Raw genomic sequence first — 16,520 nt, forward strand, 5'->3', positions numbered from 1 at the left:
GTTAGGTCCGTACTATGGGTTAAATAGAAACCGACTTGAAAAAAAAAATTCTATTAGAAAATTTTTCTTCAAAATAACTGGATTCGGCATTAAATGACCTGAAAAGGGTTGATATGCCGTAAAACAAAAACAACCAACTGAACCAAAACATAAACAGCCCATCAATGACGTCTCTTGTGCTTTGGACATGTGGCGAGTTGAACAGAATGAGAGATCATTTGCAAAATCTTCTCTCTTAGCCCTCTGCCTGGATGGCATAAACATGTCGGTGAGCAGCTGAAAACCTGAGTGACAACAATTAAGGACGTGGCAGTACTATTGACCCTACAAGTAGTTGGTCTTGAGTGTTTGAATCATGAGTGACTAATCATTACATGCAACTTGGACCAGGATTGTCGAAAGTGAGATACAGTTCATGCTCGAAATGAAGGCAGCTCAATCTGACCAGATTAACAGCCACTACAAGTACACTAAGAACAGTTCCAAAGAACTTGTAAAAAAGACTAGGAGAAATCGGAATCAAGGAAAAGACTGAGACAATTTAACGAATGGTAATGCTGAAAACGATAGAAATCTTAAGGAAAATCCTTGAATGTTGAAACTAATCCATATGAGTGACAAATAATAATCTATATAGAAACTACAACAAAAGTAAAACAAAAAGATTTAACCAAGAAAACTTAAACCACCCCTTTGGAAAAAAGATGTAGCATCGGCACCGACTGACACCACATCAAGTAGTTGATAAAGGTCAAAGAGGATTGAAAGACCTGTGGGGGTCGTCAGGCCTTTTTAGGAACTAACTTCCTCCACAAATAAATAAAAATAAAAAGAAGACTTACATGCAAAACAAACGGAGGTTTATTCACAGAAACCAACCATTAACAAATAAAATATAATTCTCTTTATAATGAGTTCAGAAGTCCTTTTTTAGTGTTCGTATATAAAAAAGGAGAATGTCTTTTTTTTGTTGAACTGTTCATATGTTAAAAACATGTTAAGAGAGGCAATAGGTAATGTTCGCCTGTGAAATTGTATGAAGCGCGCAGAGCGGTGAAAATGAAAGAGTGATAGTAACACGCATGGAACGTCCGAATGAGAATGCAGTTGAGAGAGAGATTTGATGTTTGTGTGTGCTTAAATACTATTTGGACCGGCTCCCAGCGAGCTTAAGAAGAAAAGTTTAGAAAAAAGTCCTTGGAGAAATCCCATTGGACGGAAACATCACGTGGGGTGCTCTGTACTACGTCCGCTCGTTTTGAGTCGATTTAATATATAAGGCCACGCCGGAATTTACGTGGGAGTTATTTTTTATTTTTCACGCGTCAACATAATCATAATCATACTGCGCGCCTAAATTGTATTTATTTTTATAACAATTTTTAATCCGAATCTTAGTATAGATTATTTTCTGGTACGTTCTCCAATAAATCAGACACCTCTTCGACGACGTCTGCCGGGAGTTTTTCAATCAAATAACAATACTTGGTTCGCTGAGATGTAATCCGTTTTGCGTCGAAAAGGGCCTAGATCTGGATAAACCACGTCTTTATATTGGTGGGATTAAAAGCTGGTATATTTAGCGTTAATGTAGCCAGAGGTGTTTCAGCACGGGTAGGTTCCATTTTTCTGTATTTTGTTTGAAAGTGATTTTAAAGCCTTTAAACTGTCGGTTGACTTGTTTCGAGTACGCGAAGCTTGAAATCGTGATCGAAAATAAATGTTGCTTTTGCTAGGGTCTGTGTTTCTGAGGTCTGTTAAACTGCCGAGTGAAGTTCGAGATTGTGATAGATCATTTTCCGAGGGGTTTTACACGCTCATGTTCACGTTTGGATCGGCTGAATTGTAGCCATGTGTGTTCATTACACGTTATTTATCACCAACTCGTTGTTGGGGGGTGCCTGATGAGCAAAAGTGCTGTTTTGACGCTGAGTCATGATTTGTTTAATTTTCGATTTTATAGTGACTATCAGCATAACTCGCTAATTTGTTGTTATATTGTACTGAGATCCACGCTTCGTTTGACGGCTTGTATCATCCCTTGAGATTCGCCTCGTCTTTTTACTTCCTTTGAGTGTTACCGCACACATGATATAGCAAGTAGGTTAGGAAACCGCATGTAGCTTGTAAGGAAATTCCGTTGTGCATGTAATGTTCTAAGTCGGGTCACCAACTTGTGGGGGTCGTCAGGCCTTTTAAGGAACTAACTTCCTCCACAAATAAATAAAAATTAAAAGAAGAAGACTTACATGTAAAACAAACGGAGGTTTATTCACAGAAACCAACCATTAATAAATAAAATATAATTCTCTTTATAATGAGTTCAGAAGTCCTTTTTTAAGTGTTCGTATAAAAAAAGGAGAATGCCTTTTTTTGTTGAACTGTTCATATGTTAAAACATGGTAAGAGAGACAATAGGTGATGTTCGCCTGTGAAATTGTATGAAGCGCGCAGAGCGGTGAAAATGGAAGAGTGATAGTAACATGCGTGGAACGTCCGAATGAGAATGCAGTTCAGAGAGTGATTTGATGTTTGTGTGTGCTTAAATACTATTTGGACCGGCTCCCAGCGAACTTAAGAAGAAAAGTTTAGAAAAATGTCCTTGGAGAAATCGCATTGGACGGAAACATCACGTGGGGTGCTCTGTACTAAGTCAGCTCGTTTTGAGTCGATTTAATATATAAGGCCATGCCGGAATTTGCGTGGGAGTTATTTTTTATTTTTCACGTGCCAACATAATCATAATCATACTGCACGCCTAAATTGTATTTTTTATAACAATTTTTAATCCGAATCTTAACCGTTCCAACTGGCACAGACATGAAAAAAACACTAACCAAACCTCCATTAAATGGAGGCAAAGAGCACCGTGATCATGGGGAGGCTTATTGCCACACAAATTTCAGTGAAGATCAATATCTATTGCCAGCGATAAGTCAATGCTGAACAACTGTTGCGATAATGCAAATTCATTTGCAAAAGTTATCGAAAGTAAGAGTACTAGACATCTAAGGAAACTTATCAACTAAAATCGAGGCAATAACTTCAATTGTTGTTAGAGAATAATCTCTTATGATGGACTGTGTGAGAACTTATTTTAATAATACAGTCGTACCTCGGTACTTGACCATAATTCATTCCAGATGTTTGACAACCGAAACAATATTTCCCCCTTTAAATTAACTAAAATAGAATTAATTGGTTCCAGAGTTTCACATTATGCAATGCATATATATATATATATATATATATATATATATATATATATATATATATATATATATATATATATATATATAAATAAAAGTTACAATAAGTTTACTAAGGTAATCAAAATGGTAAACTTAAAATATATTATAAATATTAAAGAGTTAATATTTACAAGTAAAATAAACTCAGCCAGATATAAAAAGCTCAATAAAACCGAAAAGGAAATAGAGCTTATAATATGAACAAATGATTAATAAATATGTTAAAAGACATCTTGAAAAAGAGTTAAAAACATATTTAATTTTAAAAAAAGGAAGCACAAGATAAGTGGATAGTCCTTAATCCGTGGAGTTTCGAAGAAACACTCTCCTTCTCATCAGAGGGCAGGAATTAGCAAAATGCAGGATCGGATTTTGCATATAAAAGTATTTAATGAAACTACAAGTAAGTCAAAGATCTTACTTGGTTAAAAAAATGGTGAGGTAAGGGGAACAGGAGGCAAAAGAAAAATAATAAAAAGATTTCACATGAATGGATAGTCCAGTGAAGGGTAAAAATACAAAAATGGTAAAATCCAAAACGGTCGAATTTAAGATTTCAATCCAATGGGTAAATACAAAATGGTCCAAAATCATCCAAAAGGCAGAGTTCCTTGGGAAAAAGTACAAATGGAATGAATTCCAAATCATTAAAAGAGATAATATTTGAAACACGTCTGTCAAGGCTGGATGAATAAAAAAAATTAAGGCTAAAAAAAAAAAAACCCGAAAAAACGGTGACAATTTAAATTTGAAAAGCAAGGTCAAACTGACCCAGACAAAAAGCGCGAAAGTTAGCGTTAATAATTAGGCCAGCTTAGATATGCACGTGAAAGTCTCAGAAATAAATTAAGAAAACTGATCAGAAGAACAAATAAATGGCCAAGTTCAAGAAATGTTATAAATATACATATATATATACATATATATATATACACAAACACACACATATATATAAAAATATATATATATATAAAATAAAAAATAAAAATAAAGAATAAATAGAAAATTATATATATACAGTCACATACATACATACACATATACATACATACATACAGACACAAATGCACACATACATGTATATACATACAAACACGCATATAAATATATATACACATACATGAATACATATACACTAACACACACACATATATATATACATATATATACAAACACACACGCATGCATAAACATATACACATATCCAAAAACATATACAAGTTAAACAAAAAACATACATACTTACATACAAAATAAGAGGAGAGGCCGGTGTCTGCAAACTCCGGAATAAGGCAAATAAACGTGTATGTAAATGCATATAGTTAAATATAAGTAAACTGAGAAAATTTGGCGTGTGATGTTCGCTATGACACTGCTTGGTGAGTGATCATGTAGGCGTTTGACTAGCGGATACTTTGAGTAATAGTCAGCTATGATCAACCATTGACTCCGTGGAGATCAAACAGGTCTGTGCCAACTACGTCCCATGGCTTTGTTAGGATGTCATGTTGCATTAGCGGCTCTTGCGTTTGGGAGGGCTGATGCTGTTGACAGATACTGCATGACTTTGTGAAATGTTCAATGTCTTTGTTTATGTTTACCCAATGAACAGTGTCCTTGGAAAGGAGTTTTGTTTTCTCTTGTCCTAAATGTAGTTGTTCTAATATGTCCTTTTGAAGTGTCTGGGGGATGACGATTTGTTGTCCTTTGAGGATAGGACCATCAGCAATTGAGAGCTGATCTCTTAGGCCCCAGAACACTCTAATGTTAGTGGGCAGCTGCTTGATTGTCTCTGGCCATCCCGTGATGATGGTCTTGCAGTTGTCCGTACACTGTCTTAGCTGTTCGATGTGATCAGTGGAAAAACAAACTGTATCAACCCGGGCATCAAGTTTGATAGGGTCCGCATTACAAGGTGGTGGTAGGCACGATAATCCATCAGCCAAGATGTTGTCAGATCCCTTGTTATATGTGAGGCTGAACTTGTATCCTTGGAGTTTTATTAGCATTCTTTGCAGATGTGCCGGGCTGAGGTGAGCAGTTTGTCAATGATCATAGTGAGGGGTTTGTGGTCAGTGACGACTTGGAAATGGTGGCCATAGTGGTATGTGTGGAATCTCTGTGTGCCAAATATGATGGGTAGTATCTCATGTTCGATACATGCGTATCTCTGTTCTATTTGTGTGAGGTTCTTGCTAGCATATGTGACAGGCGATAGATTTCCCTCCTCATCTGGTTGTAGCAGAGCTGCACCGATTCCATCTAAACTCGCATCACAGTGCATGTATATCGTTTTTTTAGGGTCAAAATAGTGGAGCAGGGACGTTTCAGATATTTAACTTTTTATCTTTTTGAAAGCTTCCTGATGGTGTGGTTCCCACTGGAAAGCAGAGTCCTTGTGTAATAGGTCACACAACACTGCTGTCTTGGAACTGAAGTCGTTGACAAAACGAGACAGGTATATCATCATACCTGTGAATTGTTGTAGTTCCGTCTTGTTATGTGCTTCAGGCATTTTCTGTAGGTCACATACCTTCGCCGGGTCTGGTTTTAGTCCAGTGCGTGTGTACAGGTTTCCCAAAAAAGATATTGCACGGCATTTGATCTTGCACTTCTCCGAGTTCAAGGTAAGGCATTCTTCGGTAGCGACCTCCATGAAACGTCTTAGGTTTTCGTCATGTTCCTGCTCTGTCGACTCATATATTGTGATATCGTCAGCTATACCGCAAGCACCAATGAATTTCTCGACTATTCTGCCCATCTCGAGTTGGTAGATATCCTGACTGACACACAAACCGAATGGCAGTCGTTCAAAACAATACCTTCCCAATGGTGTTTGGAAAGTTGTTAGTCGCTGACTTTCAGGGTCGAGCTTTATAGACCAGTATCCAGATTTAGCGTCCAACTTTGAGAAGAATTTTGCTCCTGTAAATCGCTGGTTGAGCTCCTCGACAGTTGGGATTTGGTGGTATGGCCATATGAGAGCTTTGTTTAATGCTCGTAGGTCTAAACAAACCCTAATTGTGTTGTCACGTTTGGTGACATAAATGAGAGAGCTTACCCAGTTTGTCGGTTCGTTGATGCGGCGAATGACTCCTTGTGATTCCATCTTGTCGAGTTCCGATTTGATTTTTCCGTGCATGGCTATAGGTGTCCTTCTCGGTGGGTTTATGTGGCATGGTACATTGGGGTTGACAACAAGCTTGTGAGTGTTCCGAAATTCACCAATACGGTCAAATCTCTCAGGGTATAGATGCATTAGGTCAGCTACACTATTGATGGGTTGGTGCTGGGCTTGGATGGCAAAGTTCATTGTCACTACCCTAAGAGCCATGGATGTTGGCATGCCCAATATGGCTGCTCCTGGTACATCTACCACATAAAATTGGGTATCCAGCCATGGGGAGTTTTTATACTTGCACCTAAAAGTTGTGGTGCCATAACAGTTTATCCTGGTATTGTTGTAGGCTGTTAACAGACATTGTGTTGAGGTGAGTGATCCGGGCATTGGGTTTCCAGCTTCGTCTATACTGCTAGGGAACATGTTGCGGAATATGCAGATAGGCAATGTATTTGCTTGTGCCCCTGTATCTACTTTCAGGTTGAAGGTATGAGTGCCTGGGTGGTCCTTTAGCTTGATGCTTAGATCAACAAATGCCTCATTTCGAGGATCTTTCATGTTTGCTGACTTAAACAACTTTATTTGTCATCTTTGTTAGTAGCATTAGTAGAAGAGAGACACTAGTTAGTAGATAGAAGTGTTCTTGTGTGTAAGGATAATATGAATATTTTACCAACTTGTTGAAGGAGAGAATCGTTCTTTATACATTTGTCGTAGTCAGTAGTAGTCAGAATAAAGAATTAGACAGTTTTGCAACGTAGATAAGCTAAGCAGTTAATGTAGAAAGAAAGAGAAAGGTATTCAGTGTGCGTCTAGTCTATCTATCGACGTGAATAGTCCTGTAGCTTCTAAAGAAAGTTTGTACGTGTACCACGTGTTGTGGACAAAGGATTAAAGAGTGCTGCGGCGTAAATTAGATATCCAAGAAGCTATAGAAAGAGAGAGAAAAATGTTTAATGTGTTTACGTGTTATAGGGGTGTGTATCCGATAGTAGAGACGGGACAAAGGGTTAGTGTCTCATGGTAGGAAAGAGTACATGTGTGAAGCGCACGCGGAAGCAAGTTTTGATGATAGCCATTTTGGTTTGTGGTACTCATGTCAGCCTGGGGTCAAAGCTCCCAGGCAGTGTTTGTTGCCAGCCAGCAGGGAGAAAAAGAGGAGGAAGAGTTGCTGATTTCGATTTTTATGTACTCAGTCATGTGATTGAGAGCTGGTTGTGATTGGAGAAACTTAAATCAAGATTTAAATCTCGAGCCGTAAGACTTCGTCCCTGCCTGCTGTTATAGCAAGATCCGGTTCAGCTTCATGTGGTTTGTGTTTTTAACCCTTTTTATCGCTTCTCTGAGAGCTCTGTTAGTTTGTACTTTTGGCAAGTGAAGTCTTCCAATTCCATCATCAGTACCTGCTTAATCGCCTTACATAGTTCTTCTTGGATACTTCTCTAATGGCTATATGGATCGATTTGGGTGACAGTCTAGGGGAACTAACAGAGATCGGAATGCTGTTTTATTTCGTGAATTTGTGGATTATCGACAAATTCCGAAATGAAAACCCTGTAACTTAGTGTGGACTTCGACAGATAGACGCGGCTCCGGTCCGGTACAACTCTTGAGTTATCTCGGCCGGTTCTTAGTTAGGCGAGTTGATGTAGAGATTCTAAATTGTCCAAGTTTCCACAATATAGTTTACTCAGATCACAGACTTGTTCATGTATGGGTAAACTAAAATAGGCCCAAGCCAAGATTAGCTGTTCGATGTGGAGGGCTACCATGACGGGCTATTACTAACCCTAAAGTGGGAATTGATGGGAGCAATGATTGGGAATAAGTGGTGGGTAAAAATTAAAGAATCCATTAGCAAACGACTCAATCTAGAATCTAGTGCAGTTAAATCGACACTAGAGTCAAGATTAAATCGGGCAGTGGAGGAGGGGGATGGTGCTAGCGGTAATATAATTAAGGCTCAGCTTGCTTTCCTTATAGAAAAGGAACATCAAGCTTTAGTGATTAGGGCTAGCTTTAAAAGAATGCCCTAGGAAGCAACAAACATGGCTGCTGAACTGCGTGCAGAGGAATTGAGAGAGACTGCTGATTGACACGTGTCATATTGCTGGACGAGCGTACCGTGACCACAAATCAGAGTGTACTGGAGGCGTTTAAGTCTCATTTCCAGGAGCTTTTTTTTCCATGGAAATCAGTCTGTCCTTAGAACAGTTCGACACCTATTTGGCTGACTTTTCTCGTCTTTTGACAACTAAAGTGGCTAGGTGCAAATGTGGCATAACAGAGGATGAAGTCATTGAAGCCTTAAAGTGGGTCGGCTTTAATAAGTCACCAGGGATCGATGGTCTGCCTTATGAAGTGTATTTGAGGTTGTTCCCTTGTTGAAGATTTTATTTAACTAATGGTTTAGGAACGGCTCAATACCCAAGTACTTTACCATGGGTGTTGTAAAGTTTGTTCGCAAAAAGATGGAGGGGATGGGTTATATAAGTATCGCTCTTAACGATGCTTAATGCTGGCCAAGATTCTTGTAAATCGCTTGCAGCTTGGCCTAACTAGTCTTATTAGCCCCGAGCAAACTTGTGCCATGAAGGGGCAGGAAAATCCAGGATAACTTGCACGCAATACACTTGATGATAGAAAAAGTCGACACTGAGGCTGCGCTGATCAATTTAAATTAGTCCAAAGCCTTCGATAGGGTTGACCATTGGTACTTGCGGGGCCGTTTTGTCAGCGGCTGGTTTTGGCCCACAATTTCGCTCGTCGGTTCATCTTCTCTATGCTAACCCTGTGGTGATAGTAGAAGTGAATAGGAAGAGATCGAGACCCTTCAGCTTATCAAATTCAATTCATCAGGGTTACCCACTATCGCGAGTGTCATTGCACATTGAAGTTTCTCCCAAGAGTGAAGGAAAGCCTCTCTAATGCTCTGCTGTTGTCTCAAAAGGCATTCTATCGGTTTTTAGTGAGGGGATCCATAACGGATGATATTGGTGAGAGGCTTTCTTTGATGAAGGGGCAGCTTTGCTCAATCTGGCCTTGGGCACCTGGCTCGGGATGTCTCACTAACGATGAGGCCTTCTTGGCCTGGCTGGTAATTCGAGATGTTCTCTGGGGTGGTAAGAGACTTCACTCAGCTGGCTTGGCGGTTTCACCTATTTGTAAGCGGTGCAGCGATGAGGTCATTTTGTCACGCCTTCCTTTATTGTCGCATTGTGGTGCCACTGATTCATTTTGTTACAAGTCTCATGGTGCGCATACTGAACATATCGTCACTTACTTTGGTTCTTATCAATGTCTGTAGCAATCGTGCACCGACAACTGATAGGCTTAGAAAAAAAATTGTGTTTGACCTTGCTAGCTGGTATGAGAGGTGTGATCTGGAACACACGTATGACAGTGTTTCTACGGATCTGAGGACTTTGTTCCTCTCAACCTTATATGAATCTTCCGTTATCATTTGAGGCCGAGAGGGTTAGACTCTCTTTGTCTGGTGGGTGTCTGTTGGGTGTGTCTGTCATGTGAGAGGAGCACACATTGACTCGTACTTGGATGTGCCTTAAGCAAAAGAATTTTGAGTAGCAGAAACGAAGTCAGCTCTGACAGGTTTTTTAGTCCAGAGTCACGTTTTAGACTAGAGTAAGAACCAGTTTTGTAGGCTCCTGTGTTCATAACCTAGCTAGTGTGTGATAGCGATCATTAGGCCCCGTTTTTAGTTTGTCCCAGTTTTTTTTAGCCCTATCCCCTCTCCAATTAGGTGACAGATCGTTTGATTTGCCAGAGATGCGGGTTCCCTTTCGAAATTTTCATAAGAGGTGTTGTCAATAAAGCGGTCGGGCCCTCATCGCCCTTTCAACTGGCGAATCAATGCGGGGGGATCTTCTGTTTCTAACATTATACATATTTCATTTCTATTTTGTATATAAAATTTTTATTCCGAACCCCTTTTTCTTATGGGTTTTAATTAGGTTATCATGGTATGATATTTTTATGGTGGATTTATATGTTGATGGATGTATAGTATAAATGTGGTATTGTGGTGAAAGTAGGAACTAGTTAGGTTAGATTAGTTAGTATTAGTTAGCGAAGACTGTCCCCTCCCCTTCCTCCATGTTCGGCCTTGTGCAAAATTTTTATTTTAATTGTATTTTTTACTTTTGAATGAAACATTTTAACGCACTCATTCAAATTATTTACATTGAAATCAGTTTCGGCAAAGTGTCCGCATTAACTACAAAACAACTTATGTTTATTTTAACTAAGTTGTCGTAATAAAAAAAGTCAAACAGTAAGTTTCATTGTACATATGAAACGTTTGAATAAAAATCGAAATGAAAAATAATGCTGCTATCTGTAAATCCAGGACAACTATAGAATAATAAATGATATTTTTATTAACACACTTCGATAAATCACCCCCTCCTCCACCTTAAAAAAGAAAAGGCGAAATGAGATTGTATTTTTCTTCTAAAGCGATTACACCTTTAGGGGGAAAGGTAATTGTTTTACCTTCCTAATAGATTATAGCAAAGTACAAAGCACAAAAGAAACACAAACTTCCTTTAAAGCAATAAATAAATGAAGAGTATTTTATTTGTGGCAGGATCTGAAGGTCAGTCTGCTAAAAGGGAAGAAGACAAACAAAGTTCTTTAAGGTCGTCGTCAGTCAATCAATATTATGTCGTCCCTGGCTGGATAGCAGTTGTCTCAACTGCTATAGCACGATGTCCGGTGGACAGGAGACGAAAGAAGATAGATGTTGCTAGGCTGGCGGTCCAGTTCTAACTAGCTGACGTTCCCTTAAGACTTTAGGGAGCAGATGAATCAATGCGATCTGTTATCTGATAGGTCAGCTTGTGGCCCGAAAACTGAGAGGGGGGGGAGTGATTCATCAGAGAAAATAGTTCTCTGTGACTGCTACATCACCCGCTGCTTAGGCGGAAAGCTGATAGAGAAGAAAAGAAATGGTGCAGTAATTTTACAACTTTTGTGAAAAAAAAAAAATGTTCTTGCTTTTCTGTGAAAAGCTGGTTTCCCTGACGAAGAAGAAGAAAAATGTCTTTCTTGTAAAAAATTTTATGTTTTTTTTGTTATTTTTTAAATCCAAGCAGAAATTGGACAAAGGCATATTAAATGTAAAGAGTCTTACATAATTTATTTGGCTAATGTACTCTACGACTACTATGTGTAGTGGTTATATAATTGTCTTCAGGAGGAGTACTCACTTGAGGTGTATGTGTATTTTAATGCTGTGTGTAAGTAGGGAGAATGTGTGGCTCGTGTGTTTTTGTGTCTAGAAACGCTTTTTTTACGCTGACAATAGAGACAGTTTCCCTTTTACCACTGATATCTAGGGTGAAAAATTTATGTGAAAGCACGCGATAAGGGCCAGTATAAGGTGAATGAGAAAAACGTGAGTCCAAGATGAAATGTCCTTTGGAACCGATGATCTCATGGTCTCTTCCCTAGTGTGCATTCATGGAAGCTTACTAAAATAAGCTCGCAGTCTGTCGACAGAATTGGTTGTTGTCAATTCTATCAAGGTCAGCATTTGACCTGGCAATGGTAGAGGTACTCCATAGACAAGTTCGGCTGGGAGTATCCCAGGTCCTCCTTGATCAATACACGACAGCCAAGAAGGACAACTGGTACATATTTGCTCCATCGCTGTTGATCGGGGTAAGCATATAATGCTGCTTTCAATTGGCGATGGAAGCGTTCTATGATCCCATTAGAAGCTGCGTGATAGCTTGTTGTCTGAATCTGTGTGATCCCTAAGATCTTGGACAGTTCCTGGAATAGGTGAAATTCAAACTGTACACCACGGTCCGTGGTGATGGTTGTGGGAACTCTGTAATGCAATATCCAGCCTGATATAAGGGTTCACACTACAGATTCAGCTGAAATGTCTGTGAGGGGAATGGCTTTAGGCCACAATGTGAAACGATCTATGCAGGTCAGAAAATAAGTAAATCCCTGACTGACCGGCCACGGTTCAACCACGTCGATGTGAACATGGCTAAATCAAGCGTCTGGGGTGCTGAATGTTCCAAGGGATGCACGGATATGCTTGTGCACCTTTGACTTTTGGCAGTACAGGAACGTGTCCAGGCAGTGATATCATGCCTCATATTTGGCCAGAAAAATCTAGCTGTAATCAGCTTCATTGTGGCTTTGCATCCGGGATGTGCCAGATTGTGTAGGGTGTCAAAAACAACTCTACGATTAGTCAATGGAACAAATCGTAGAGGTGAATCTGTTGAAGTGTCACAAATGATCTAAATGTCCAAGGTAGGCACGGGCAGGTATGCGAATTTGCAAGTTGCAAATTCAGGTGACGACGGATCCAAAGTGTCCAAACTTGGCTGGTCTAAGCCCATCTGCTGTAAGTCGATATCCGATGGTGAGTACAGAGAATTAATGGGAAGGCAGGACAATGTGTCTGCCGCTGCATTCTGCTCACCTGAGATGTGTCGGATATCACTGGTAAATTGCGAAACAAAATCCAAGTGGCGCATTTCGCAGGGAGAATATTTGTCCGGCTTAGAATGCAGTGTGTATGAAACTGGACGGTCATCAGTGTAGATCACAAATTGACAGCCCTCAAATGAATGTTGGAAGTGTTTCACTGCGAGGTACATTGCCAGGAGTTCACGGCCAAACGTGCTGTAACGTTGTTCTGTCAGCTTCAGCTGTCTCGAAAAGTATGCGAGAGGTTGTAACTGTCGTTGGTGCTGCTGTTGCAACTCTGCACCTACGGCTGTGCTTGATGTGTTAACAGCCAGTGAAAATTAGGCATCAGGTACAAGATGTTGTTGCTAGTTTTGTTTTCACTTCATTAAAAGCTGTGAGCTGAATCTCATTAAGTGAGATTTGCTCATTTTTCTTCTTCCTGTCACGTAACAGGTTGGAAAGAGAAGCTAGGAGATCCACACAGCATCTGTAACAGCTTAACAGACTAAGGAAGCGCCTTAATTGGCGAAGTGAAGTGGGTAGTTGAAGGTCTTGTAGAGTCTTCACCTTTTCCGGTAACGGATATATACCGTCTGGATTGATAATATAGCCCAGGAAAACGTGACGAAGCACCAAAAACACATTTACCAGGGTTAATCCTCACCTGGTATTGCTGAAACCGTTCTATTAGTAGGCAGAGGTGAGTGACATGTTCCTCAGGTGAGGCACTTGCCACGAGAATGTTGTCTATAAAGTTATAGACAAAGTCCAAGTCACGCACTACTTCGTCCATGAAGTGTTGAAAGGTGCTAGCCACGTTTCTTAAACCGAAGAGCATAGTTAAAAATTCAAATGCTCCAAACGGAGTTGTTACCGCAGTTTTGGGTAAACTTCTTTTTAAACAATAATAATGAAGAGTATTTTATTTGTAGCAGGAACTGGCAGGTTACATTGCTAAAATGCAATAAGCAAAAGAAAGTTCTTTTATAGTCATCGAAGGTCAGTCTGCACCGTGTCATCCCCGGCCGGACAGCAGTTGTCTCAAATCGAGACTGTCAATGCTATAGTGAGATATCCGATGGACAGGGAACGAAAGAGGATAGATGTTGCTAGGCTGGCGGTTGGTTCTGACTGGCTGACGTTCCCTCAAGACACTTAGAGAGCAGATGAATCAATGCGATCTGTTAGCTGATAGGTCAGCCAGTGGCCGAAGAACTCAGAGGGGGGGGGCATTGATTCACCAGAGAAAGTAGTTCTCTGTGACTGGTACACACCTTGCGAAATATGCTGAAAATAATTGGGTTTGTTTTATTATTCTCATAGATTCTAAAAACAAATATATGACAAATAAATGTTATCAAAGGCAGGATAAATTACTTTTCTGGATAAGTTTGTAGTGTTTTTATTTAATGTAAAATTTCGGTTCAAAAAACACGAGTACTGTTGTACGCTGCCGAAAAAAAAAACAAGAAAAAATGGCCGCGATGTCTTTGAAGACTTGATAAAATAAAAATCAAACGAAATGATGCGATAAAGCCACTCAATAAATGTCACGATAACGTTTATTGGAGAATATTTATTGGCGCTTCTACACTATTAAAACGAAATTTTGCAGTTGATTAATGAAGTTTTCGCAAAACAAAAACAAAAAAACAATGGGTTCTACTGATTTTTTTGTCAATTCTAATAAGTTACAATGGTAGCTTCCAAGTTATGCAGTCGAAATTACCTGAATATTACTGAATTATTAAAAAACAAAACAAAAAAAAACAATTTTAATCGTGTTAGCAGATGAAAAATTGCCGCCATCTTGTTTAAATTGAAACGGAAAATGTTATCCCTTTTGAACTCTTCTGTGGTTTACGATCGTCTCCATCAAATTCTATTTTTTTATTTTCTTTAATAATTAATTGTTTACCTTATTGATTTTCGTAATTTTGGGATATAATCGGGGCTACCCACCGTACGAGGAATACGTAGATACCATTGTTTTCATGTGAAATTCAGTTTTACGACTTCCGAAATTTCGTCCCAATAGTGTAAAAGCGCCCACTTATTTGTTATATATATGTTTTTTGACAACTTTTTCGTACCTTTGGCTTTGTATATAGTAAAACAAACCCAAACAATTTCATTTTGTTGAAGGATCAGGATCGCATTTAACGAACAATGATTCAGATTCACCGTTTTTAGATCGTTTTTTGTTTTCTTTTCTAGGGTACCTTCTATTTGCTTGCCTTCCTACAGGTACAAAGTTAAAAATGATTAATAGTTGGAATAGTTTTTAAGAATACATTTTAATAATTCCATTCCACCTGACCTCCTCCACACAACAATCAAACTATTATTTATTTGCTTCCCGACGAAAGCAAAATACGACACAAAATCGTTTTTTAATGTGAAAAAAAAACTCAGCCCCCCCCCCCAAAAGGTGTACTCTGGCAGTAGGCAAAATAAAAGGTACTTCTACAGTTTATCGCCGAAAATGGAGACGCCATTTTTTTCGGGCACCTGTCATTAAAATCAGAGCGAGAAATCCATATTTTAAACCATAACCGAAGTAGGAAATAAATAACAGCAACAACAAAATGTTTTATTAAAATTATATTTTAATACATTTTTATGTAATAAATGTTTTGGTTTTCGCTCGCTCAGTTTAAATAATTATGAATATGTCTTTTTCATTTTCTGTTTTTAATAATAAAAGTATATATACCTTTTATGAAAAACTTCCCCGTTTTCATTAAATCGAAACATTTCCAATTAAACAATTACGAATATATGTTTTTTCTGTTTTTTTTTTTTGTTGTTTTTTTTTTCACTTTCTTTATTTACTTTTTTCATAGTCCTTTCCGGGAGTAATTAATATCTAGTTTAATTTTTTTTGTTATTTATTTCCTACTTCGGCCATAGTTTAAAATACTGATTCCTCCCTCTGATTCTAATGCTCGAAATAAATAGTGTCTCCATTTTCTGCGATAAACTGTAGAAGTACCAAATAAAAACTGCCTTAGTATATGAAAGTTTCCCCTACATTGACTAAGGACAAATTAACTTAAATGTAACATCAGAACAGATGCTACATTGCTACACTTGGATCTTAGCCTGAAGGCCAGATCCTACTTTTCATGTAACCCGATTGGCGATTTTTTTATTTTCATTTATTTTCTAATTCTTTTTTAATTGTTTTTTCTTTTTTCTTTTTTTTTTTTTTTATTCAATTTTAATATTCCTGGGTTCAATATATAGTACATAAAACGTTGCGCTGTTATTTTTTAATATTTTAATGGGCGGAAGTAGAAAGTGTCGTCCATTGCATTGTGGTTAACACCGACCAATGTCCGCCATTTTTAACACGCAACTCGACGCGTCCTCAGTGCGTTGCGAAACAGTACATATAAACAATTGATAAAGTAATAACAAGAAATTTAGTACCAAAATCATTTTGTTTTCTAATGAAAACGTTCGAGTACATAAAAAAAATGTAAGTATGATTTCATAATAATTGTTTTCACCGATCATTTTTTTTTTTTATAGTTTTGTAAATTACATCCCACATTCATTTTGTGTCCAGTATTGCTGCAATGCTGCATTGCTGCAATGCTGGATTCGTTTTTTTTTTTTTTGTTTTTGTTTTTTTTCTTAATTTAATCCAGAATGAGTAAGTGATTTTAATTTGTTCTGGTTTTTTA

Source organism: Euprymna scolopes, chromosome 45 (genome assembly GCF_053919585.1).
Source record: "Euprymna scolopes isolate OS-2025 chromosome 45, ASM5391958v1, whole genome shotgun sequence".
NCBI classification, from domain to species: Eukaryota; Metazoa; Mollusca; class Cephalopoda; order Sepiida; family Sepiolidae; genus Euprymna; species Euprymna scolopes.